The 24295-nt window shown below is 40.4% G+C and overlaps 1 protein-coding gene across 13 annotated transcripts in view; it reads right to left on the bottom strand.

Moving 5' to 3' along the window:
• The window catches only part of ZMIZ1 (zinc finger MIZ-type containing 1), a 344474-nt gene that overhangs the window by 190046 nt on the left and 130133 nt on the right, over positions 1-24295 (bottom strand). For 2 of the 13 annotated variants that reach the window (XM_068689458.1, XM_068689464.1), the window contains one exon: positions 22544-22664. The exons of 10 other annotated variants lie outside the window; for them this stretch is intronic. The gene's annotated coding sequence lies outside the window, so the exon portion shown is untranslated. Of the gene's footprint in view, positions 1-13860; positions 13981-22543; positions 22665-24295 lie in introns of those variants that run through there. One more of the 13 variants, XM_068689466.1, reaches the window with a different exon arrangement.

The raw sequence follows: 24295 nt of genomic DNA on the forward strand, positions 1-24295 counted from the left end.
TTTTGTTTGTTTTTGGAAACACATTTATGCCTTTTTTTTTTTTTTAAAGACAATTTAGAAGAATAACATCAAGCTGGAGTAAAGATACAGGAACTGAACTTTTCTACCTTCAAGTGCTTTTCCCCAGCTGAAATCAAGATTTGTTACAGGAGTAAGGAAATTGTACATTTTAATCCTTTTTTTTTTTTTTTCCTCCCACACACACGGAAGGACTGTGGATCATGAAGTCAAGAAATCCTGGTTGTTCCTAGTGATTTCAGTCTTTACAGAAACACAATTTGTGAAGCCATGCACATTCACGGCAACATGAAAACAGCCCCAGGAATCTGAGTAGCTCTGCCACTGGCTTGCTTAAAATTTCTGAGTACAAAACACAATATTCTCCACAGATGTCTACAGTAAGATGTCTGAGATTTCTAATTACCTCCCTAACACAAGGTTAATACAGGTTTAGCCAACTAATATTTTTCTGATATTCAAGAGAGCTGGGCTTTGATAGGTTATACAAATTGGTGACTACCCATGGATTTTGTAACACTATCTAAGAAGGAGGAGGGTGTATGTCAAGATCTGTGTTTGTTCCTTTGCACTTCTATAGCTGCAGAAAGCAGTCATGTTTATGTCTGTCAGATCTTTTCCAGCACTTTTCTTCACTTGTGCTGACAGCCTACAGCCTTGCTTCAGCTCCTACAAAGCTTAAAACCTGCAGCTGCACTAGCTGGCATGCCTTTTCTCATGCCTCCCCTCCACCTCTTATCTCTCCCCCTCCCCTCCCCTCCATTTCTCTCTCTCTTTCTTTTTTGTCTAGATTAAAAGCATATAGTCACCAAACCTGACTGGGCTCCAAGAAGAGACAAAGACTGAATTTTAAGGGAAGACTACAAGTATGTTATACACACACACGCACACTTCCTTCTCATTTCAAACAACCAAGCCCCTGTTCTGCAGACTGGCTACTTCAGTGTTCTCAGTTATTGTCAGAATCCCCCAAACCAGACATCATTTATGCAAGGAAGACAGCAATATAAATCAAGACAACCCCAGAGTACTCGAATGCACATTCACTGTCACTTCAGACCTTGAGATGTAGCTCTTTGGCTCCTGCCAGCTAAGTCAAGATTCAAGGTTATGACTCCCCGGGTAAAATGACAGACAAACCCATTTCGTAGTGTCAGCCCAAAGGAAGGATAGTTTTGTTTAAATCCTGCAATGCAAGTTACTTAAAAATACTGTAAGAAATAGTACCCCCTCGTACAACAAACTCTGTATCCCCCACAAGTTACAAAAACATGACCAGCTTCTTAATTTTCAGGTCCACACGAAGAAGGGTTTTGCAGAATAACTGCAATGGCAAATGAAGTTACACTGAACAGAGCTTTTGGAACATTAGAGGTAAACTTCACAACCACATTCAGGTCAGGCAAGCTATGCACAACACGTTGCATTTGTTTTCTTTCCTTCTCTTCCCTCCGGAGAGCAGCTACTGTAGTAGCAGCAGTGAGCTGGGCAGAGCAGCAGATGAGCCCAACAGACCGCAAGAGCAGAGCACGCAGCAACAAAGGATGAAATGCTGAAGGAAAAACTTGCTGTTTTTCCTAGAACCACAGAGTCCCAGCTAATCCTCACAGACAAGACAGCAGCCGTAAGCACTACTCCCTCACAAACAAAGGCAATTTCAACAAGATTCAGCAGTGAATCTGTGCCGTGTACGGCTGTCGCCCGTCAGTGTGCGCTCCGCGCTGGCATTTCCACGCTCTGGGCACAGCGCAGCGCACCATCGCAGTAGGTGCTGCAGGGGCCTGACTGTAAATGTGAATAATCCCACTCGTATCAAGGGATTATTCTCCATGGCTCAGCCATCTCGGTCTCAGCACGCAAGCTGGGAGAGAGGAAGAAGGGGCTTCAGAGCCCGTAACGCGAGGCACGCACATCCAGCCGTGTGGTACAGGCATGGCTCAGCCGCCAGCGAGGCGCAGGGGTAGTTTTGGGGCGAGCCAACCCACGCTCCTGCATGTGCCTTGTGTGCACAGCACCGCCTGGCACAGCTGGTGAGCTGCGGCGAGCAGGTGCGGGCCAAGGCAGCGAGAGCTCCCTGCACTGCTCTGTCAGCAGGAGACAGCGGGCAGCAAATGCCAGCGGGAGCTTCTGGGCTTACGCGTGGTGCGCGGAGGTGAAAGTCTAGAAGATGGGCACAGCAGGGCTGCTGCTCGCCGTGATCCTGCAGACTCCTAACGTTTTTCACCCTGCCTAATTTGTAAACTGTGCCCTCCTCAGCAGAGGTGCTGCTTCGGGAACAGCCCTGTTCCCAGTACTGAGGGCAGAGGGGCAGGGGAAGCACAGACAGGAGCGCCTGAGCCAAGTCGGTGCAAGCCCCGGTGCCTGGCAGCAGAGGCAGGAACACAGAGCAAAGCATGAAGCAAGGGAGAGCTGCTGCAAAGGAAAAGCAGCAGTGAGCCCCTCACAAACATATGCCAGGAATTCCTGATGCAGGTGATACTGCAACTGAGAAATTCCTCTTTGTAAAAACAAAAGGAAGTCATTTATCAGCTGATGCTTACTGCCTTGTTCCAGCTGCTCCTATGGCACTGCGATAATACATATCAGCTTACGATCCGTCCCAAAGAAGCCATACAAGTTTTTAGATGTGCACTAAACCACAGCAGATTCTTGAAAAATATCTTGTTTATATTTTAAAAAATTTTTTTTTTTTTGACATCTAGGCAAGTATATGGGCTAGCAAACTGCAGCCAGGTCACAGGTGGGGTGTCTCCAGCACCGTAAGTAACTGCAAGAATTGTCTCAGTGCCAAGGCTTTGAACAATGAAAACAAATTAGTTCTTTTCACTAGTGCACTAATAAATGGAAAGCAGAGCTCTGTCCTAGTGAACTTCCACTCAGACTAAGTCAGGTTCAAGTGAAATTATTTAGATTTTTTTGCCATTGTAGTCATAAACATCAATTTCGTTTTCACATGACAAATGATCAAGAACAATTATTGAGCAATCAGAAGCCGCGAATTTAAAGCAAACAACAAGAATTGTCATTACAATTATACATATTCATAGGGAAATCAAGATAATATTCATCTTCTGTATTAATAGTTATTTTAAATATTAAAGATGAAATTCTTAATATTCTACACCCTTGCTAACCGTAACATGAGAGCCACCACGACGGTGAGGATTTTAACCAACATATGATTTTTTCTAAGGAAAGGGATTTACTCAGATAGATGTTCAGCAGCTCTATGTTGTTCCTTCTGTATTACAATACAGTGCACCAGCTCACAAGTGCTGTCTAATAAAGATATTACAACACTAGCAAACATCATGGCTAAACTAAATCCTAATGTAAACTACTGTTAGAGGGGTATTACATTGTTTTCATTTGCTCTGTGAGTTGCAGACTTTAGGATAATAATATTGCTCAGTAATAGCGATAGCTTAATTTCATGTTGTAACACCCTAATGACTTTATTGTTTCACTCCCATTCCAATTCCAATAGCTATTACCATTTAAACACCTGTATTATCAAAGTGTTGTGCTCGAGTGCCTTCTGGATAATTTACTTATGTTACAAAAGACTAATTCAAAGGAAAGCTATATGTTTCTGTAACTGTTGCATCATTTATCTTTTTAGAATGACCGGAATTCATCAAAAGAGCGTGTGTTGCTTAAAACAACCAGCCTACAGTCATACTTCAGTTCATGTGCAGGATGTATTTCCTTCCACACGAAGACTAGAGAGAGAGGAAAAGAAGAAGATCGATTTTTACTTTCAGAAGCATTTATAGGAAAAAAATAAAAAATAAAAAAATCTCCAAGGTGGCAAGTTCCTATTACACAAAATTAAGCAAATTAAGCTTCTCAGACTGAGCTGTCCAAGCACTTCAGTTAGGTTGGAGGTTTACCAACTTACAAATTAACTGCTCCCTCCATGGAGGTAAGCAAAGGTTTATGGAACTTAATTTCATGTGTGACTACTGAAAGTCTAATTCTTACACACCAAGCGATTTGGACAACAAAAAAATGGAACAAGCTATCAGAGTAATGCACATCTTATCAAATAAACTATACCCTTCAACTACAATAAATGACCAGACTGGCTCAAAAAATTCTACTGTACCCTATTTGCCACTGATAAATATACTATGATTAAGTTAAAATGTCAGATCTTGAACGTTTTTCCAAAAAGAGGATCAACATTTTTTTATGTCAACTAAGCAAGAAATAAAGTAACTCAAAGAAATGGTAAGTCACTACTGAAGCACAATGCTTAAAAAGCATTTCCAAAAATGATTATTTTCCCAACAATTACTTAAGTGAAATTTCTTTTATCGCAGACTGTTTACTTAATATGGAATCTCTAATGGAAGCAACATGAAGGTTTGAAGTAACAGCTAAAAAACAGCTTATCTGAACTGGGAAACCTTGGTGACCGCAATACAGCTAAAACACCCATCCCCTATGTGGCAATACAAACTATTTAGCCTTTTTTATGAAACACCATAAAAGTTTCATTGTACTAAAAATGCTATGTTTTGTCTTTGTAATAATTTTGGGGTAATGATTTCAGTGGGCATAATAAAACTGCAAAGTTGGTTCCCTATGGTTGCTGCATTTGCAGAAAAAGCTTACCTTAACCCTTTGTACTCTTGCTTGAGGACTCAAATGGGGTTTTTACAGACTTACCCATATAAGTTAACAACCTGCACTTGCCTTAACTGCATGTGTTACATAAAAACACTGTACAAGATCTCCAAGATACCACAAGAAGAGAGTACAGTGAGATCTAACAGCAAATGAATTTTAAAAATCTTTTTTTCCCAATCAAAAACAACTTAGCCAAGTCTGACTAAAGCCCACTCTTTACCCTGCTTTTCTGAAAACTTTTCCATATTGATATTTACAAACTTCTGCAGTCCATATGGAATGCAGAGAAGCCTCCTGAAGTTGCAAATTCTCCTTGTATAAATTTCCATTAAGAATATTTTTAAACCTTCTACATAACATTTATTCTTTTCAGGCATAGAACTAAATGAGGGTGTTTTTTTGTGTTTTTTTTTTTTTTTTTTTTTTTTTTTAATATGAATAGAAAGTAAGTCTGTGCTGCACCATCACAAAACCTACAGGCTAGCTCTTTCTGTTTAAGAGGCATCTAAACCATGTTTGTGTCTTCAAATATTTAGATAAGCGTGTAAATAAAGACATCAATTGCCAACATTCAGGTTAATATTTGAGGTTTTTTATAACTGTGTTTTAATACAAATTAATGGAAGATGTAGTTTAGCATAAACTTAATTAAGAGTGACAGACACTATACCTTCTTCCACAAGATCTAAGGAAAAAAAAATCCTGTTTCCACCAGGCATTATAAATACAAGTATCTGTGTCAAAGAGACAATCACGTTTTGCAGATTCATAGGAACCGTAGCAAAGCCTTTTTAATTGTGATTTTAACACATAATTCATTATTGCTCTGTGGTATATACAGATATCTTCCATGGGGGAAAAAAAAAAAAAAAAAAAGAAAGATTCCTTTTCAAATTCTGCAATACTTACAAATAGCTTACTGTTTTCATCACTATGTATTTTTGTGATCAGCAGAGAATGCAGCATAGCAAAAGTCTACAAATGCTTGAAAAGCCCTAATACTGACATGTTTTAAGGAATAGTTACAAGTGCTAAAATTCTCGAGAATGCCTGAAACACTTAGCAGATCAGTAAGATAAACTAGTATGTGGATGTCCAGATTTTGTTAGAGAAAAACACTACTAAATAAGTTTTGTCAGCAAGAAATGGTAGGTTTTATCCCCCTTTTCACCAACAAAAGGCAGCACAGTTCTTTCCTGAGGACATTCATTGTTTTTATCTGTGATGCTTATATAAGTTATTTACACACAAAAAATGCATCACTTTTTTAAAAGTGGTTTTGTTTTTTTTTGCATTTGAACCTTTTGAAGGTAAAATTAGGGAGAAGTGTTTTCAAATCTCATATCAAGGGAGTTGGTTCCAGAACGCAAGCTTGTTCCCTGTTTATGACACTGACTCAACTATGTGCCCTTAGGCAAGTGACCTAATTACTCTGTCTCATTTCTTTGTGGGTGAAATCTTTTCTACTAAAAATATTGGAAAGAATTTTTTGAGATCCTTGGACCAAAATCCCTTCTGAAAGGGTTGAACGATAGCCTTGCAGTACCTGAACATCGAAGCGGAAAACACAGTATCTATCAGCTAAGACTAAATTCCTCCTGATGCAAAAGGGAATAGATTTATATATCCTAGAACCATGTGCTTGAGAGGTTCATTTTTGTTTTTATTCTTTTACATGTTTTACTGTGCAAGTCATTTGCTTTGTTATCATCACCAAATATGTTGGGAAAGGACATAGAGAGGTTGGAAAGATGAGAAGAGAAAAAGGAAGGAAACAGGAAGAAATTATTATTTCTATGCCATACTCAAACCATGACATTGATTAATAAGTCAGAATCAATAGTAATGTCTCTCATATATATTACTATTGCCATAGTATAAACTATAGTCATTATTTCCATACTCTAATACCCATAATTATTCTCAAAACAGAAAAATGTTTACATATAATTTTTGAAGGCAAAAGATCATTTCAGCCTCTTCCAATTAACAGCATTGACCAAACTGTGGCTTATTGGTTCTCCTACACAGTAAACTGCCCTCTCATTAAAAAAACTAAGTTATATTAGTATTTAATTTTAGCTTTCCAAGGCATGTTTATGTTTCAAATGTTCATTTAAATTTGTAGTGGTTTTTCATAGTATACACAATGATAATTGTGCTCTTGTGCTTCCCATTTGTCCATTCCATTCACCCTCTATCCTTAACTTACACTACAAACGTAATTACAAACTTACATTCCAATTTAGTATTTGTGTGAGTTTCTATTAAACTCACATAATAAAATCACTAACAACACAGAGAAAAAACTAGCAATCACTTTTTTGCTTCGTCCTAAGACACCCATGGTCTTGGATAGGACAACGTGAAAGGACCATGACACGAGATGCAGTCTGAAGCTCTAATTGGATAAATGACATTTAAAAATACAGTATTTACTACTCTATTAGAAAAGATAGCATTATATTTCTTAGGAAGATAAGTTATTTCATAAGGATTTCACATTTCATCGGAATATTATGAAAGTTCTTGAAGAAACTAATTACAAGGCTTCCTAAGGAAGTAATAGCAAAGCAGACTACCATGTTTTGTGTGAGATGCAGTCAAGCATAAGCTCAGGCTTAAGAACTATAATGGAGACTGCACAAGCTGGAATACATGTAATTCACATCTTTCTGATAAATTTCCAAAGGAGGAGAGGGGCGGGTAAGACAGAGATTTGTTTAGGCCAGAACATCTATTTCTAAAAGTATAACACGGATATCAGCCTCAACACAGAACTCAAGAGATGTTATCTATTGAAAACAGCATTTTGGTGCTGAGGAAATCTACAAAATTCTGTATCACTCAACTGTGTTCTTTCTCTCAAATTTTTAACTCATCCTCCACAGCAAGAAACTTCCATCTTGGCATCCAAAGATTCCCAACAGTTGTGACTCTCAGTCCAGACAAACTGCTTAACATTCAGTTACTTTGCCAACAACTGTACAAGGAGACAGCTGCCTTCAAAAAGAAAGAAAAAAAAGATCACTAATTTAGTTCACTATTGTTCTTCTGAGGTCTGTTTCAGTTATTTTCCAGGAGCTTTCTGGCTCTCTCTGAGCTAATGTGCATGCTGGCTATGCAGGCGTGTCTGCCGGCCGGCACTGGGGCTGGTGCCGGGCTCAGCGGGCTTCCCCAAAGCAGCGTGGTGGAACCACACGCACCAGGCAGGTACTCACCCGCCCAGCAGAAGCTCCTGGAGAAAGCCTAAGCGTGTCCAGGAATTTTTGGAATCTGGAATAGTTACGGCTCAGAAGTCGCAAGTGTACAGAGACATGTTTGTTCTAAGTCTAATCATGACACTAACGTGAAAGACAAAAAACTGACCCTGATTCATATACATTATTGATGAAGGCATACACTATTTTCTACTTCTTGGCCTTCAGAATAAACAGCAATACTATAGCACACACCTTCATGAGTAAAGGCTAATGAGAATCTTTATTTTTGTCCCTGACAAATACTCTCACAGCACTGCAGCTCTTGCATGGCTTCCTTACTGGGTATCGCCAGGTAATGCTGGAAGGGAGCTGCTGGTACTCCTCCAAACCAATACCCTACCTGTGCTGTCTGTCACTCATAGCTAGCCTGTGATAAAGGGAGTACTAAGGAAAATGATATTTGGATTTAAAGCTGCAAGGTAGAAAATTTACCAACCAGAGAAGATTTTGTATAAATATTAGCAACACCCAATGAACAATTCAGTGTGAGAGCAGTGAAGTTCAGCCCTTGAATCAGAGACAACATGAACTTTCCATACAACAGGTAAATATAATTATTAATACAGGTCCACATAACCTACGAGCACAGGATATGAACCACGGGGCAGCTGACCATGGCACACAATCACACTGCCAGCTCCATGTCCGTTCAGTCAGAGCGTGCTGTGAGGCACACGCGGCTGAGGCCCACGCGCAGCTGCGGCCCAGCACCCCACACAAAGCCGTGCTGGCACAGCAAGCCCCACCAGGCTGCAAACCCTTATCTTCCACTGACAGACAACTTGTCTGGCGGCCACCAGGCATCTCAGAGCTCACATTTCACTCACGAAGCATCCCGTGATTTCTCACAGAGAAAAAACAGTAGGTAGGGGAGCCACTCGCCCTGTGGCGTGCCCAGGCTGTCCCACAGGGCAGCACCTTGGATAAGAAGTTGAAGCTGATTTGTTCCAACCTGTTTCTCTGAAAAATGTATTGACAGTTTTGGGCTGTAAGCACCAGTTCTTGTACACTATGATTTAATTATTATAAAGGAAGTGGTCATAGATCTGATAAACACTGCAGTCCCCAATTCGCTTGAGTTGTATCTGACCTTCCAAGTGAAAAGATAAACACAAGAATCATTCTCAGTGGTAGTTTCCATGGTGTTAACAGTTTTCTACAACTTGAGGAAGAAAAACTCAGTTTTTCAAAAGCACCCAGCAATATGCAGCTGGCAGCACCATTCCCTCATTACTGCTGTATCCTCAGACCAATTTTACCAAGCGAGTCATCTACCAATGAAAAATTGTATGACCTCTGTTTGGATGACACTTGAGAAGTTTGGTGTCACTATGCCTGTCCTTCAGCAAGGCACTTCACTAGCTGTGGAAATAGAAAATGAATATAATTATATCTGTATAGAAAATCACTGTGGTGTTTGCTATTTTTATTTTTTTTAAATCAGCTTTTAATGCAACAATATTTACAGCGGGTAGAAAAGGTATGGGTAGTGCAATAAACAGAAAAACGCTTATTCTTCATTGCCAGTTGTCTAGTTTTCGTCAAATGTTTAAATTAAGATCCTGTAAGCCTACTTAACTAACTACTTATTTCTTTCTGCTGTTAGATATGTTTGTCTACCAGGAATCAGAAAAGAAAAGAAAAAAAAAAAGCATTAATTTTCCTTAATACTCCAAGTTTTCACTGAATCCTTAAATAACTCGTCATTTAATTTCTCAGAGCCTGAGAATATTTCTGCAAGATATTCAATCCTAACTTTTGACGTAGTTCAAATTCTTTAACATGACCACAAATCAGGGAAAAAACTACTTTTCCTTGCTCACTTCTCATTCCCAAAGATGAAGAGGTAGATATAAATTGCATACCTGTTAGAACAACACAATTTAAAACTTCACATCAGAATGAAGCTCCTGTTGTACCATCTGGTTAATAAGCTGTCAGTTCATTTATTAAGAACTATCGAGATCTGATGGAATTTGGGGAGGAGGCTGACAGCCCATCATATTTTTAATTCTAAGGTACATCTTGTCTTTCAGTAAAGTTTGAATAAAACAATTCCACATGCCAGGTTTGCAAGTGAGCTGTACAAAGAACAAAGGCACTTGGGAGGAAGCTTGTAAAGATCTAAAGCTTTGTGGAGTAGCTAGAGAAATCTATCTCTACACAGACAGTCAAGCACTCTCATTTCCCCCGCTACCCTCCCCAGTGCATTTTCTCCCATCCCTTCTCCATCCCATACGACGCTCTTCTGAACAACAAGGTTTTGAAGCAGGTTTACAGAAGGTAATCAGTGCTGGAGGCAGGGAGGAAGGGCAGGGGTTTTTCATCTCCAAGGCTAAACGAAGGAAGCTGATCTTAACGGAGAGCATCTGTAACTGCTCTCAGGCTGGGGAGGGGGCTCAGACTAGCTGAGAAACAAAAACAAGTCTCAGCTTGATCCTAAAACAAAATTGTGGGGACAGAGGGAAAGTGAAGAACCTTAAGAGCTGTGATTGTCAGCAGTACAAAATAGCCTTTGGTAAAAGCAGTTTGTATGTTGCAGGAGCTGAAAGTGACAAAAAGGTAACTAGAGCCTTTATTGGATGTTTTACTACATCCTCACCAGGATCTTCATTAAAATCCTACTTAAGATTAAGTCACTGGCTGGCTGCAGTGGTAAAGTGGCACCCCTGGGATGCTGCCCAATGTGATTAAAAAGCACAGAACAGTACCGCACAAGTTGCAGGTGGTTTTTGTTTGTTTGTTTGCTTCCTTTTCCAACTTGAATACCTCATGTTTCTGTTTTCATTTTAAGGAGACTGCAACAAACCTTTCAATTGAAAATGTACCAACTGTTAGGAAATATTCTCTGTTAAAAGAGAAAAGGTGTGCAGCACCAGCCAGAGGGACCTGCACTAATACAAGCTTCTTTTCTGCTGGGACCAAATAGCATAATTACCAACAAGAATGAGATAGTGGGGATCAGGGGAACAAGTTTCATATTTCTGATTTGTCAAACGCATCTATAACCTGGCTTGGTATGCAAAAAGAAAATGTAACACAATCTTACTTTTAATTGATTGCAGCAGTATTAGAAGACTACATTTGAATAATGGTCAAGCGCATTTACAAAAAAAAAACACTAAGTGCATCTACTGCTGAAAACTTTACAAGTTTCATTTTCAAGATTGTCAGTGGCAGGACAGAAATGATTCTACCTCTGACTGGAGGACAGAGACTAAGTCCCAGAAAGAACCAGCGATTTCCCCAAAGCCATACAAGAGACTGATAGAACCAAAACTGAACCTACATCTCCTGGTCTTGGCCTATTGCCTTTAGTTTTTGCTGAAAAGTAGCTTTTTTTTTTTTTTGGTGTGTGTTTGTTTTAAAACATATTTTAAAGACAGTATTCTTCTTAAAAATACAAAAGTAGTTAACATGTAGCTGAGCATTTAAGAAGCATTTTCTCTTTGGAATTTGGTGTGGTAAAGTCCTTCACCAAGCTGTAAAAGATTTCCTTTGCCATTTTGAAAATTCTTCTATCCTACTCAAGGCTATTTCTCATCCATTCCCCATTTGATAAATCTGCTAAGTAAGCCTGTTCCTAAACTCTACCTGATTGGTAAAGCATACTCTTTGCAAACGTGGATAAAGCCTTTCTTATAGATGCTATCCACTTTGTTTGCTGGTCTAGAAGCAATTTCAGGAAAGGAGAAGGTGAAAACAGCATTTCTCCCTGCTTTGTGTGTGTGTAGCGAACAAAATCTGGTGGTTTTACCCAGTTACCAGTAGGCCCAGCATTTTGCAGATTCACTTGCATTCCTTCTCTTCTGTCCTTTAATATAGGTCAATTCCTTCTCTTCTGTCCTTTGAATAGGCCAATCAACCACAAAAAATACCTACTTTTAGTTTTGACATAAAAGAGAGTTCTGCCAAGATCCTTGGACTTGCAAGTTTCCAAAGCCTGGATTTGCTGGAGCTCACTTAATCTCTGTGGAACTATGTATTTATTTATCTATTTAAGCTGTTTGATTGACACAGCTCTGAGTCAGGACTGCACTAACACGTACAGGTAACTTCACACTAAATACCCTGCAAAATAAGATCAAGACTGAAGTTAAGCGTGTTCATGTGTTTTTCTAAAATCTAGCCTTAGCACTGATACATAAGTAAATATTTTTATAGCTCAAAAATCTCAAAACTTTTACTAGCATTTTTAGGCACTACTATTTAAATGCATATATATATATTTAAATAAAAACAGAGTGTACTGATTTCTTTAGTATAATAAAAATATGAGCATGCTTCCCTTTTCACAACAGTAGGTAATGCTCAAGGGACGACAATTTGCAGACATTATCACTGAGCATTAAATGACAGCATTTTCCAAAACTGCATTTTTTCCTCTGCCTTAAAATCAGAGTAAATGCTAATAGAACAAAAATGAAGATACAACAGCTCTTCCTGGGCTTTAGAGTTTTGTCTGATTGTTTTCAAATGCAAACGAGAACTAGCTATTTTGCCAAAATATACTGCATCTCAATTGTTTGTGCTTAAACATTAATCAATAAATTAAGCTGTAAGACACAGCATAACAGTTAGAACACTACCTTTGCTAAGTTATTAGTAAAACTTTTCTTTAAAGTTGCTCGTTTAATTACAAGTTTTGCCAAAGCAAACAAGCTTTCCAAGCAGTCTTTAACACCCAGGAGAGGAAAGGTGTGGTAAGGGATGACTTCCTTGGGAGCTCCTGTTTCCCTCTCATCTGCTGGTATCTGCAAGACCTCTGCATGGAAAGCCCTTTCACAGAAAGGTGGCGTTTCCAAAATGGTTAAAAAACAACAGCAACAAAGTCTAAAGGGAACCTAAACCAAATAGCTTTATCTGTAATCTTCTGAAGATACTTTTCAGTAACTCAGAGGCACTGAACCTTCCAGACAATTCCATACAATCTGGTTTCTACTTGCATGCAGCTCATTGTTGGATAAAGACCCAGGATTACTGATTTGAACAGGCTTTCCTGATGAAATAAAGTTCCCTCAGAAAACTGTGTCTGAATCTGAAATATTCTGAAATGCCAACTTTCCCTGCCTTGGATACTGGAAGTTTCACAGGCTCAATAATTGGGAGTGTCAAGTCTTGGTCTTCTGACAGTGGCTAAAATAAGCCAGGGTCTTGGTCAGGAGTGCACTACCACTGCAGCTACTGCAGCTCAAGAGTTCAAGCAACAATGCAGGCATATTAATATTTTTGTTATAGAGCTGTGTTATAGACAAAGCTACTGAGAAGCTAGAGGGTGGGCAGCATCCTGCTTCGCTTAAGAGACACCAATTCAAAGCAATTTCTTCTAAAACTTTTTTGTTCATAGGAAATGGGAATGACTTTGGATTTCCAGTTCATCTGAGATAGGAACTCAGTAGACTGCCTGAAAAATCATTTTTCTCATACGTTTCACAACTACACAAATAAGGAATTTTCAAGGTTTTGAACTTACTACACGTTGTGTTATAAACACAGGATGACAACATATACAAGATAGTTAAAAATACACAGAATATTTTAAACATGCTACCATCATCTTTTACATCGTTGATGTGCTAATAGTGTTAAATGTTAAAGAGATGCTTCTTCAAATAAGGAGAGAGAGCAAAATGCTGTTCAGAATCTTAACGTGTCTACCTTTCACACTTAAGAGTGTCTACTGGTCTCCTCTTAAATCATTTCCATAACACCAGTGTTTCAGATTTATTGGGAACAGAAACACAAGGGGGAAGAAAACAAAATAATTCTTTAGCTCTCTTAATGTTTTAAAATACATTACAATCCATATTTCACAGCAAGTTTTCCTTGTTCGAAACCCAATATATTAAACTGTTTTTTCAGTCATCATCAACTACCACTACCAACATACAAGCGTCCAAACTCCTGGAGGTTCAGGCTGGCTTCCAGTAGCCGACATACTTACCAGCATCTCTTTGGTCTAGAAATCCTAGGAGAGTTTCAATTCTTCCTAGTTCCCAAATGGTCACAAATATTTCAAGAATAGCCTTTTCTGTGGTATTTCTTTCTTCCAAACAAGCCTAGCAGTTCAGAGGCATGGGAAAAAGGTTTGCTTTTTAAAGCAGGATACACAGCTGTAACCCATGAGAAGCATTATGAATGCTCCTTGCAGAAGTTCTCCTCCCCATTACAACCCAGATGGGAGCATCTAAGCCTCCTCTTCCTAGAGTCTCAAAATCTTGTTGCACTTGCACCTCTTACAGCAAAGGTCAGAATCCTTCCTTAGTCATCCACTATGTTATCTCATTTACAAAAAGAGGTATCTTTTTTCCCCATATTTCCCTCATAGGAGTTATTGGAGCCAATAGCTGATTAGCACCTTTCACCTCCTGATAACCTTGCAACAATAGCACTGCCCTGCAAGCAACTGGCTCTCGCTATTCATTGATTTCAGAGAGAAGCCAGTTTTGCACAAGGATGCATTATCTTCCCGAGACTGAAAAAGATTTATATAATGAAACTTTGATAAAAATCAGCTCTTGAGAGCAGTTACAGGATAAAGTCAAAGGTTTCAAAAACTCTAAGTGATGCAACAAATAGGTTTAAAATCGTGTTTGATATAATGCTTCAACAGGGCCTAAAATTTCACTGTATCACAACAAGTTTCAGCAGATGTATGTTCCTATACCTGGACTCAACTGTAGGTCCCTTGTATTTGATAAATTAGGGGATGAGCTAAACTTCAACTTGCCTTGTAGCAAAACCAGCAATAACTCAAAACCTTTATTTCGTAGAGAGAAATTTCAGCAAAAATAGGTTGTTTAAAAAAAAAGAAGTAGAGGCTTTTCCTGCCAATTACTTGCAATATTTTTTCCTGAACTGCCTACAACTACTTCATGGTAGACTGAAATGATTTCTAGCCTTTGCTGGAACGTGCTGCTACTGAAAGCCATCAGTGCACGGTCATCCTTGTGTAGCGGCCTCAGCTCAAGGCTTCGCACATCATGTGTCATACGTAGACCGCCACTGTACAGATTACTATGTCAGGAGCACTGCTTTTTGGTTTTTCTTAATAAACCAGACTGTCATTCAGAGCAGGACAGCAGCTGCTGTTTGTGAGCAGCTCTGCCAGCCCTGCTGCAGCAGAGGAGACAGCTTCCGAGAAAGGGACCGGGCAGCTTGAGGTGAAACCAGCTGAGATGTCCTGAGGGAAGCCAGGCTTCCTTGTGAGCCCCTGCCGGTAGCCACACTTACCCAACACGCACACCATGCCCTGGAACAGCAGCCTGCCTTGCTGTGAATCAGCTGCATTCCAACTTTTACAGAGGCACTTGCTGAAACCTCCATTTCCTTTTGTCTTGCTGGTCTTGTACTGCTGCCATTCCAGACTGGTTCTGAAAATTACACAGCCTTCTTCCAGGAGAGCTTTGGCTTTTGGAAGAATAAAGTGGGCTGTCTAAGCAACATCTGTTGCCTTTGCAACAGCTGAACCGATAACAGGTAAAAATGGTTGGAGTTGAAATATCCCCTATTTACACAGACAATCCCAAATGGTTTTATCACACGATGGCAAACACCATTAAAGCTGCCTGTATTGCAGCAGTGCTCTAAGCCAGCAATCAGCCTGGTAAGTACATAAAACAAAAAGAGTATGCCTATAACCAAAAAGGACAAGAAATGACAGTGAATAGGACTACACCTCTTCTACACAGTGGGATTAATTGAGGTCCCATGGATACCCAGCCAGCATTTTTGCCAGTGCCTTATGCACGAAGCCCTGTCCCCCGCTATGACAGCGCAGGACAGCCCACTGGCTCACTCCGGCACTCTGAGCAGCGGTCTCCGCTTTTGGAGAACTGTTAGAGCCAGTGCTCTGATTTCATGGTTCTCAGAAAGTGAAAAATCTGAAGTTTATTAGTAAGCCAATTAGCATCTTGCTAGCACCACCTTCATATTTAATTATATTTAGGATGTAATTATCAGGAAAGGCTTTTGTCAATACCCTCACTGCTATTAGCAAAGTCATGCCCAAGGAACAAATAGGGACAGCATATGAATATTATTCAAAGCAATTTGAACCACGTGAACATTACATTGTATTCATGTCATGTCTCTGCTATCTTAATTTTTTACTTTTTAAATTACAGCATCACATGACATCTTTTAAAAGCTTCAACAAATTAAACAGCATGATAGAAATATTATTGCAAAGGAGACTCTTGGTTCTATGCAGGCACATAGATTAGACTGACATATTTATCCTTTCTGACATTATAAAGCCATTAAAAAGTAATCTTTCTTATATTATTTTGAATTAAAATGTTATTTTGAAATTAAAGACTCAAGTCCTAGAATTAAAGTGACTGTTGTGTGGAAATCTCACTTGTCTCTATTTTTTGTTAGCACGTTAGAAGCAAAAATCTTGAAAAATATAATTCCCGTTTCCTAAGTGCCTCAAAGGTGTTTTCTTTTTTTTTAAAAAAATTGCTCCTCCAGATCTGTATGCTTTTCCAGAGAAAAGCTGACCGAATTGTAATAATCAAGCAAGTTCTTCCTCGCAGTGACATACAAACCCATGAAACATCTCCTGGCAAGTCCTGCAGAAGACAGCGCGCTGAATGCCCACAAATCAGCCACTCTGCAAACCGTACTCAGCACAGGGACGGAAGCAGTCTGTGGCCAGCTGTACCAGCAAAACCCTCGTGACGCGGAGCATTGCACAAGGAGCTCTCCCTCCGCACAGAGCAGCAGCTTCTCCACATGGCAGCGCACGCAGGCAGCCCGGATGCGAGTCAGCGAGCTGGAAGGGAGCATCTCCCAGGCCAGGCTCCTTCCCTGTGTCAGCACAGGCACGCAGGGCAGCAGTTCAAAACGAGAGGTGAACTGGAACAAGAGGTTCATCACACGGAATAAACCAGTTACTTCCCCGAAGTGCCATGAGCTGTACTCGTTAGGATGTGTGTGGGGATCGGTAACCACATGGCAGGGCTGCTTCTGTATGACAAGCCTTCCCTCGGGAAGCGTCCGTGGTAACCTCAGCTTAAACACACAACTCGTACACCCATGCCACAGGAAAATTTCTACTTCAGTCTAGGAAAAAACACTGCAACTGATCACATCTTATTTTTGATTATTTTTTTTCAATGTATTTGTAACACTTTTCAAAGTCTACACAGTCACTCAGAACATTTATCTCGAAAAAATTTATTTTTTTTCCTGCTAAAAATTGTTCTAGGAAGGCAGCAGAGCTGCGGCCTTGTTTGCAGCTAAGTTGGGTATTAGAGCAGAAGAGTTGGGCTGAAGCAGAAACCCCTGTCTCCAGCAAAAGCTAGTGTTCCAGAAAAAAATGCTGCCCTTATTTCTATTATTTGTTTTACACTGATATCTACAGACCCCTTGCCAGATACCAAAGCGAACTACGACACGCGTTCTCCCAGCAGAGATTTATAATCTAATAACAGGATATGGCATAGGTGAAGAGACTTGTCCAAGGTCACATAGTAGATACACGGCACAAATAAGGATGTCAATACTTCCTGACACTCTTTCTACTCCCTTGCCATCTAATTCATGTTCCCTCCCTACACCTTTGATGACAAACAAGCAAAGAACCTATTTAAGGCAGCAGGAGGGGGATGATCTCACGTCCGCTGTTAGACTGTGAGCCCTTTTTGCTGATGAAATAAAAGGTTCCCATTTATCTTTAAAGGGAACAGATGCAGGTACAGTCTTTATTTGCTACTACCAAGAGATCAGCACAATTGATATTCCTAAATTTAATTTCAAATCATAAATTGAATTTCACAATAAACATGCATTAAAATTCCTTTTAATTAAAGATTGGTACTTAAAATAGCAAAATCTACACCAATCTTCCTTTTGTGATATTTCTTGCTGCTAATTCTCAACAGCAACGTTTTAAAGAGATCGAAAGCATTAAGAAACATAAGCTTAACTATCTGCCTTCCCTGCCTGCCTTTGTTTACCATGTAAATTGCCACCCACACACTTTCCCATATAGAGCACAGTGGGGTACTATTCACCAGCACCGAGCTTCAGCAAATGCAGCTCCTGTCCCCAGCAGGATTTAAGGTTATGCCTGGAGTTCACTCTTGAAGTCATATAAATTTATCTGGGGGTAACAGGAAAAGGAGGCCTGATAAGAGTCACTGAGCTAATCCGCCTCATGCCTCATGGACCTGGGGGTGGGGGACCAGGAGGAGGCTCGGAACAGAAAGTGTACAGAAATGAGCTGATTTCGGAGACAGACGTTTCAACCACGTGAATTTGTGTTTCACTGGGGCTCCTTAATGACAGACGTAACCTACATGCCACACTATGAATCTAAAATCGTGTTAAAACAAGACACTGAAAATAACCAAAGACCTACAACTATGTAGGCTTAAATTCCTTGAAACAACAGAAATTACTGATGAATATTTGAGTGTTTTTGTCTTTTGGTCTGATATTTTCTTTCAAAAGCTTTCATAAATAATATCTGGCCTCAAAAGTCACTACAAAGTACTGTCCTACCACCTGACAGACCCAGCCAGAGCACTGACTGTCGCTGACTTTCTCGGCGAAGCGTCCACATGGACGCTTGTCCATGCTCAGCACCCAGCTCTGCGCCTGCCGGTCAGGGTTTGTGGTGCGGGAAGGATCAGCTCACTGCTGGCACTTCCCATCCGGGCTGGGGAGGAAGGGGGGTTACATCAACCTCCACATGCTGCAGCTTTGCCTTGGTGAAAGCACTACCAGAGAAGAAAAAATGTAAGGCCTCTGCACTGCTGTATAGCACAGCCTGCAGAGGAATAAAAATAATGAAACAAAGCCCCTCAAACTTCACACACAAAAAACCATTGTATTCCACAACCTCAAAGCAGGGCTGTTGCAGGAGAGGACAGGCACTAAATAACACACAAAAAAAGTTCCAGCATCCACTTCTGTGATTTACTTGCTTTTAGAGGTTTCTGTGGGTATACACGCACAACCCAAACCCCTACATTCCTGCAGAAGACAAAAATATAATGCACATCATACAAACACACATACATGTATGTCTAACTACAGGTATGAATGTTTACTACAGCTAGGCTAAGTTTACAGAGCAGGAAAAAAAAAACAAAAACCTGCATTAGACCACATAAAAACGTGCCTGTATAAAAATTTTGAGATATTACTTCTCCAGTTATCCTAGCAGTAATTTTCGTAATTTTGAATTTACATCATGGGAGAATCCCTACCAGTTTCAATTAGTAGCCTTTACTGCCTAAAAGTCTTCACTTTAATCTAATTTTTTTCTTCCTCCAGTGAAATGTTTTGCCATTAAGCAAAATGGAGGATTAGGAATAATCACAATTAATGGAGCAAATGTTTGTATAATAAAATCATGCTTGTATCAGCAGGCAAAGCAAAAGACTGAGGACAGCTTCTCCACTCCTGATTTTGTACTGCGCAGCCTCAGATATTACAGGAAAACAATTTAGAGTGAAAGATTATCCTCTGGCTCTTGATCTGGCATTGTGTTTACTCAGGACAAACAGAAGTGATGTTATCCCAAGTGACATGTTTAGCAAGCTTGGAACTTATGTTTTGTTCTGCCTCTTTCTCCCTCCCTCCCTCCCTTTAAGGACAAGATCTTGGGAAATAAGTATTTTTTATAAGGTCTGATTATCAAGGCTTTTTTCAGCTGTGAAATTAAGCAGTAAGTTTCCCATTGTCTAGTTATCATATTCTTTCAGGGATGCAATGGGCTTTTAGTTTCCTCTTCTGAAACTATTTCCTATTATCCCTTTCTCTATCATTCCTGCCTTAAAATATTTTGTTCTAAGCATCAGAATGGATCAACAGATTAGACTACGGGCCTACTGCACAGCCTAAGTTTTACAGAAATGATACAACAGTAAAAGCCACCTTCCAACTTTGATGTAAAGAGCGTTACATGGGAGATGCATAGTCAGGCTGTAGCTGCTGGGAATGTTCGAAATATTCCCTCAAAAACCACTCCTTCAATTATTCATGGGTTAGCTGTGCCCCCAAAGTGGTATCCCCTGTGTACGGCGTCTAAGCAGGAAGCTGCAGAGATTGATCAAATCCCCACAGGGGAAGAAATGAGTAAAGGTTGGTTGTCATTGAGAATTTAATGCTGTTCTTTTCATTAGAAATCATTCCTTGCAGAATAGATGGAAAACAGCTTGTGCTGTAAGAATCAGCATCTAGCAAGGGTCTTGTTTGCAGTGCTGAGATAACTACTGCTGCATGGAAGAAGCTGTGCCTGGGAGTTTGACTGGTCAAATGTTAAAGATATTAATTTTGAAAGGAAGGAAAAGTCAAGAAAATGCCAATTTAATAATCTTCAAAAGAATTCACTGCATAGCTCAGGAAATACTGGCAGAGGGTAGATGCCTTTATTACAAGAGGAAGACAAATGAAAACACGTATTGGAAAAAGAGAGCTTGCTTTCCTAGCATCCTTACTGCGAGTCTTAGAGGCCTCTGCTGCCATGTGGTCAGAAGGACATTAGCTAGCTCCTATCCGTTCTGCTACCACTGAAGTTTTAAAACGTACCCTAGTGGTCTTCCTTTAAGATCTAAAGCTCAGATTGTTTTCGATAGTTAATTTTTGGTACTTTGAAAAACTAGTAATATGCAGTATTATGAACACTAGCTGAAGCAGTGTTTCCAAGTATTCTGCTGTATTTGTGAACACAGTCTCTCTTACTTGTTTTCATTTCTATCTTCTCTCTCTGCAAGTGTGTGGGCAGTATACCCAAAACACTGCACTTGAACTACACAAGCCGTCTGCACTTCACTGGATTTGACTTCCCTCCTCAATTAAGTGAGACCACTGAACACCACTTTTATATAAATATTTGAGCATACCATGTTTATTTGAAAAAAAAAATCTGGAAGGACTTCAGGGCAAAACACTCCTCTTCCTTTCTCTTACCTCCCAGGTGCCTGTATAATGGGTCACCATATAATAAATCTCTTCTTACTGTATTTGCCCTGGAGCTGGAAGGCACAGGGTACACTTGGGGCTATAGTTTTCATAGACTAAAAAAATAATCCAACAAATTTTAGATAATAGCTGCACACACATACACATACATGTAGTATGCTTTGCTGATTCTTTAAACTATTTTAATTGTATTTTTATTTGGAGTCCCAAAGACAGATCTAGTTTGAGTTTATTTCTGCCAGCATGTCTGTACAATGTATTTATTGGGAGTAATATGTCATGAGATTAGAGTTTCTTTACGCTATCACTTCAGATTGTTGATATTAGCATCACATCAAACATGCAAAAATGAGGACGGGTGATTTTGGGAATTGGCACAAGATTACACCATGCCATGACTAGTAGATTTAGTTTGTTCCACAAAGGCAAGGTCCAGATCTGCTCCCACACAAATCCAGGCGAATTTGCATTAGAAGCTTTGGTTTGGACCCACCGTATACTAATTAGTAGCAAAATGTACAATCCACATGCTAGCATACTCGCAGCTGTTCAGCTGAACAGTTAAAATGTGGACATGTTGTCAAAATGAGAGCAGCGATTGCTCAGTATTTGGGTTTCTTCCGTGGTGCCTGCTGGAGGGCAGCAGCCCACAGCCAACACCATCACCACCGTCCCTCACGCACAACCTCTAGCAGGCATGCCAACACGGCAGCTGGCTTCTCCGAGTCCCCTGATCCCAATGAAACCAACTGAGAGAAGTAGATAGCCAGCTGCCACCAGCTCCTCCACCAGCAAGGAAGCCTGGACACAGACCATCTCGTGCTCCCCATAACAACCGGGCACAGAAAAGTTCCTGTGCCAGCCTCCATGCACTGCAGTTCCCGTACAGCTTCTACAACAAAGGACTTCAGAGCACTTAAAGAAAAAACAAAGAAGGCAACATGGTCTCTAGGGACATTGGTTGCAAAACTGACTTGTGATAAAATTAGTTCTCTCAGCTCTACACACAGCAGTCTTTCTTTGGCCAACAATGTGCGCCACAACCACATGAATTATTTTTATGGATGAATAGTGTTTTACAGTTCAGGTCTTCTGAACTACACGCTGAGTCAAACTATTCAGCAAATACCAGTTCCATCACAAATTCAGGGCCTGTTTTGGCTGGTTCTCCAACAGTCTAACAAGGAGATTTGGTCATTCTTGAATACACACTTAAAGAGGTTACAAACTCGTTTATAAGGGTACTTTGGGGATTGCTTACCTTTTCTGTGTGCTGCTTCCTTACTCAGAGTATGCAACTGGGCACAGAACAGACCATTGTTGATGCTCTAACCTCATGGCTAGCAGACAATGAATAGCAACTACGCTCCCTACTCTCCTTCCTCCTCTCTGATCCCTCAAAAGAAAGCCCCCAGACCAAAAAATGCAGTTCAATATACATTTTCAGGAAAATTGCTTATGCTAGATTATGTACAACTCCCTCATTCACTGACACTTGAACAAAGAAACCCTGCTTATCTGCACACTTCAGAAAGTAATAGGACCATAAGCATAATTTTATACTCTGATGTAGTCGAATATTTTGTGTTACTCAACAGATTTTTTCCTATGGTGTATTCTCAAGCATACATATACAACACTGCATTGTTAATTACTCCATCAGTTTTAAAGTCTGTCAGGTTTCTTACCTTTTATTTTTAGCCACTTCCAGTACTTTTGGTCTGAGTCTGAACCAAGGAGCAGAGGACGTAGATTTCTATTAATCAATCAATGATGGCAGTGGTGGTGTGTTCTAGTTTTTCATTCTGACTGCAAAGCAAAATTAAAAGCTATATTTTGCAAATTTACGCATTATGCATTGTAGCAGCAGCTGGTGGACTGCTGCTGAGACAGACCGTCTTCTCCCTTCCAGTCCCCTGTGACCGGGATGGAAGAATTACAGGACAGCACTAGCAGCTGCTGCTGCTGCCCCAGAAGCAGCAAGCCAAGGGCTCTGGAAAAATAATTGGGGAGGCGGGGGAAGGGAAGAAGGGGGACAAAGAAGTTGGGGAGGGGAAAGCATTGCCAAGGCTGGCTACACAAAAGACACATTGCACCTTGCCTTGAAAAGAAACAACAAATTAACTGCTTTGGGCTTCCTTCAGGAGGCACAAGGCTCTTACACCTTCATGAGACTTCGAAACAGTAATGATTTTTGATAAGGACTTTTAGAGATTAAACGAAGTGAGCAAAGGCAAAATTCTCTGCAGTCAGATGACTGCAGCAGTTTGCTCTCGAATCCTCTAAACATAACACAAAACATACGACAAGCCCCCTTCCTCACAGCTTTTGAAAAGCTCTAAGACACAATCGTGCGGAACACTGTAAGATAGCACACACACAGATTACAAGTCAATTCATGCCCTGTCTGTCTCCCGTAAAACAGGGAAAAACCAAACCCCCTCTCGCACACGTGCAGTCACAAGGGTAAGTAAGGGACAACTCCAAGACATCCACGTGCGAACAAAGATCACTTACTTTATTAGATAGGAAAGTGGAACGAGATGGACTTAGGCCAGTTTGTGAGAACGCTGCTCAGTGCAGCCGCTCAGCTCATTCATGAGTTTGGTCACTTCAGCAGTGTCTCAGTGGGGGCACACAATGCCCACTCATGCAACTCCCCACACTGAGTATAAAGGTCACCTCCAGAGGCCTGTAAAACACCAGCAAACCGACTGCCCAGACAACACCTGCCCGCCTCCCAGAGCCTGAACTACACTCACCCTGAAGCCTTCACATTTCCTTGTGTATCTCCCAGGTTCAGAAGCTGTGCCCACAGCTGATCCCACCCAAGGGGACACACGCAACAGGTCTCTGCGAGCACTGCTTTGGTGCCGCTCAGATCACTGCCCCTTATGACAGTAACTTTTAGTTTAACAGAACTAACCGAGGCACACTTATTTTTAAGAGGTGCAGGTACAACCCATCACACCATGACAAAACCCAGTCCTGTACCTTGGTGTTCCTTCTACCGAGTGACTTGAATGCAAGATAAGCGGTTTGTCACCAGTGGGCACTGCTTCGTTCCCAAACTTTGAGGGCAGACGAAAAATTCCAGCTTAACTATCAAATTATAGATTAACCATTAAAAACAGATTGAAGAAAACATTCTGCTATTCCAAATAAATCAGTAAGTAAATAAGAAAGCCACCATGGATGTTGCCTTCTATGCCCTGTGCACAAAGATTTGATAGGAGGACATACATTCATAATTCTATTCCTGTTTGGGAGAATATGCTTCAGCTTAAATATATACCTCAGCTTTTAACTGCAGGACCTGCTTTTATCCAGTATATCTGGTCATTAAAAACAAAACACCATCAAATGTTCCTTGAATTAATCTCACACACAAACAAAGGAATGCTTAAGGTCACAAGAAAGTACTGCTGGCTGAAAGCGTT

Source organism: Anas acuta, chromosome 7, assembly GCF_963932015.1.
Source record: "Anas acuta chromosome 7, bAnaAcu1.1, whole genome shotgun sequence".
Taxonomy (NCBI): Eukaryota; Metazoa; Chordata; class Aves; order Anseriformes; family Anatidae; genus Anas; species Anas acuta.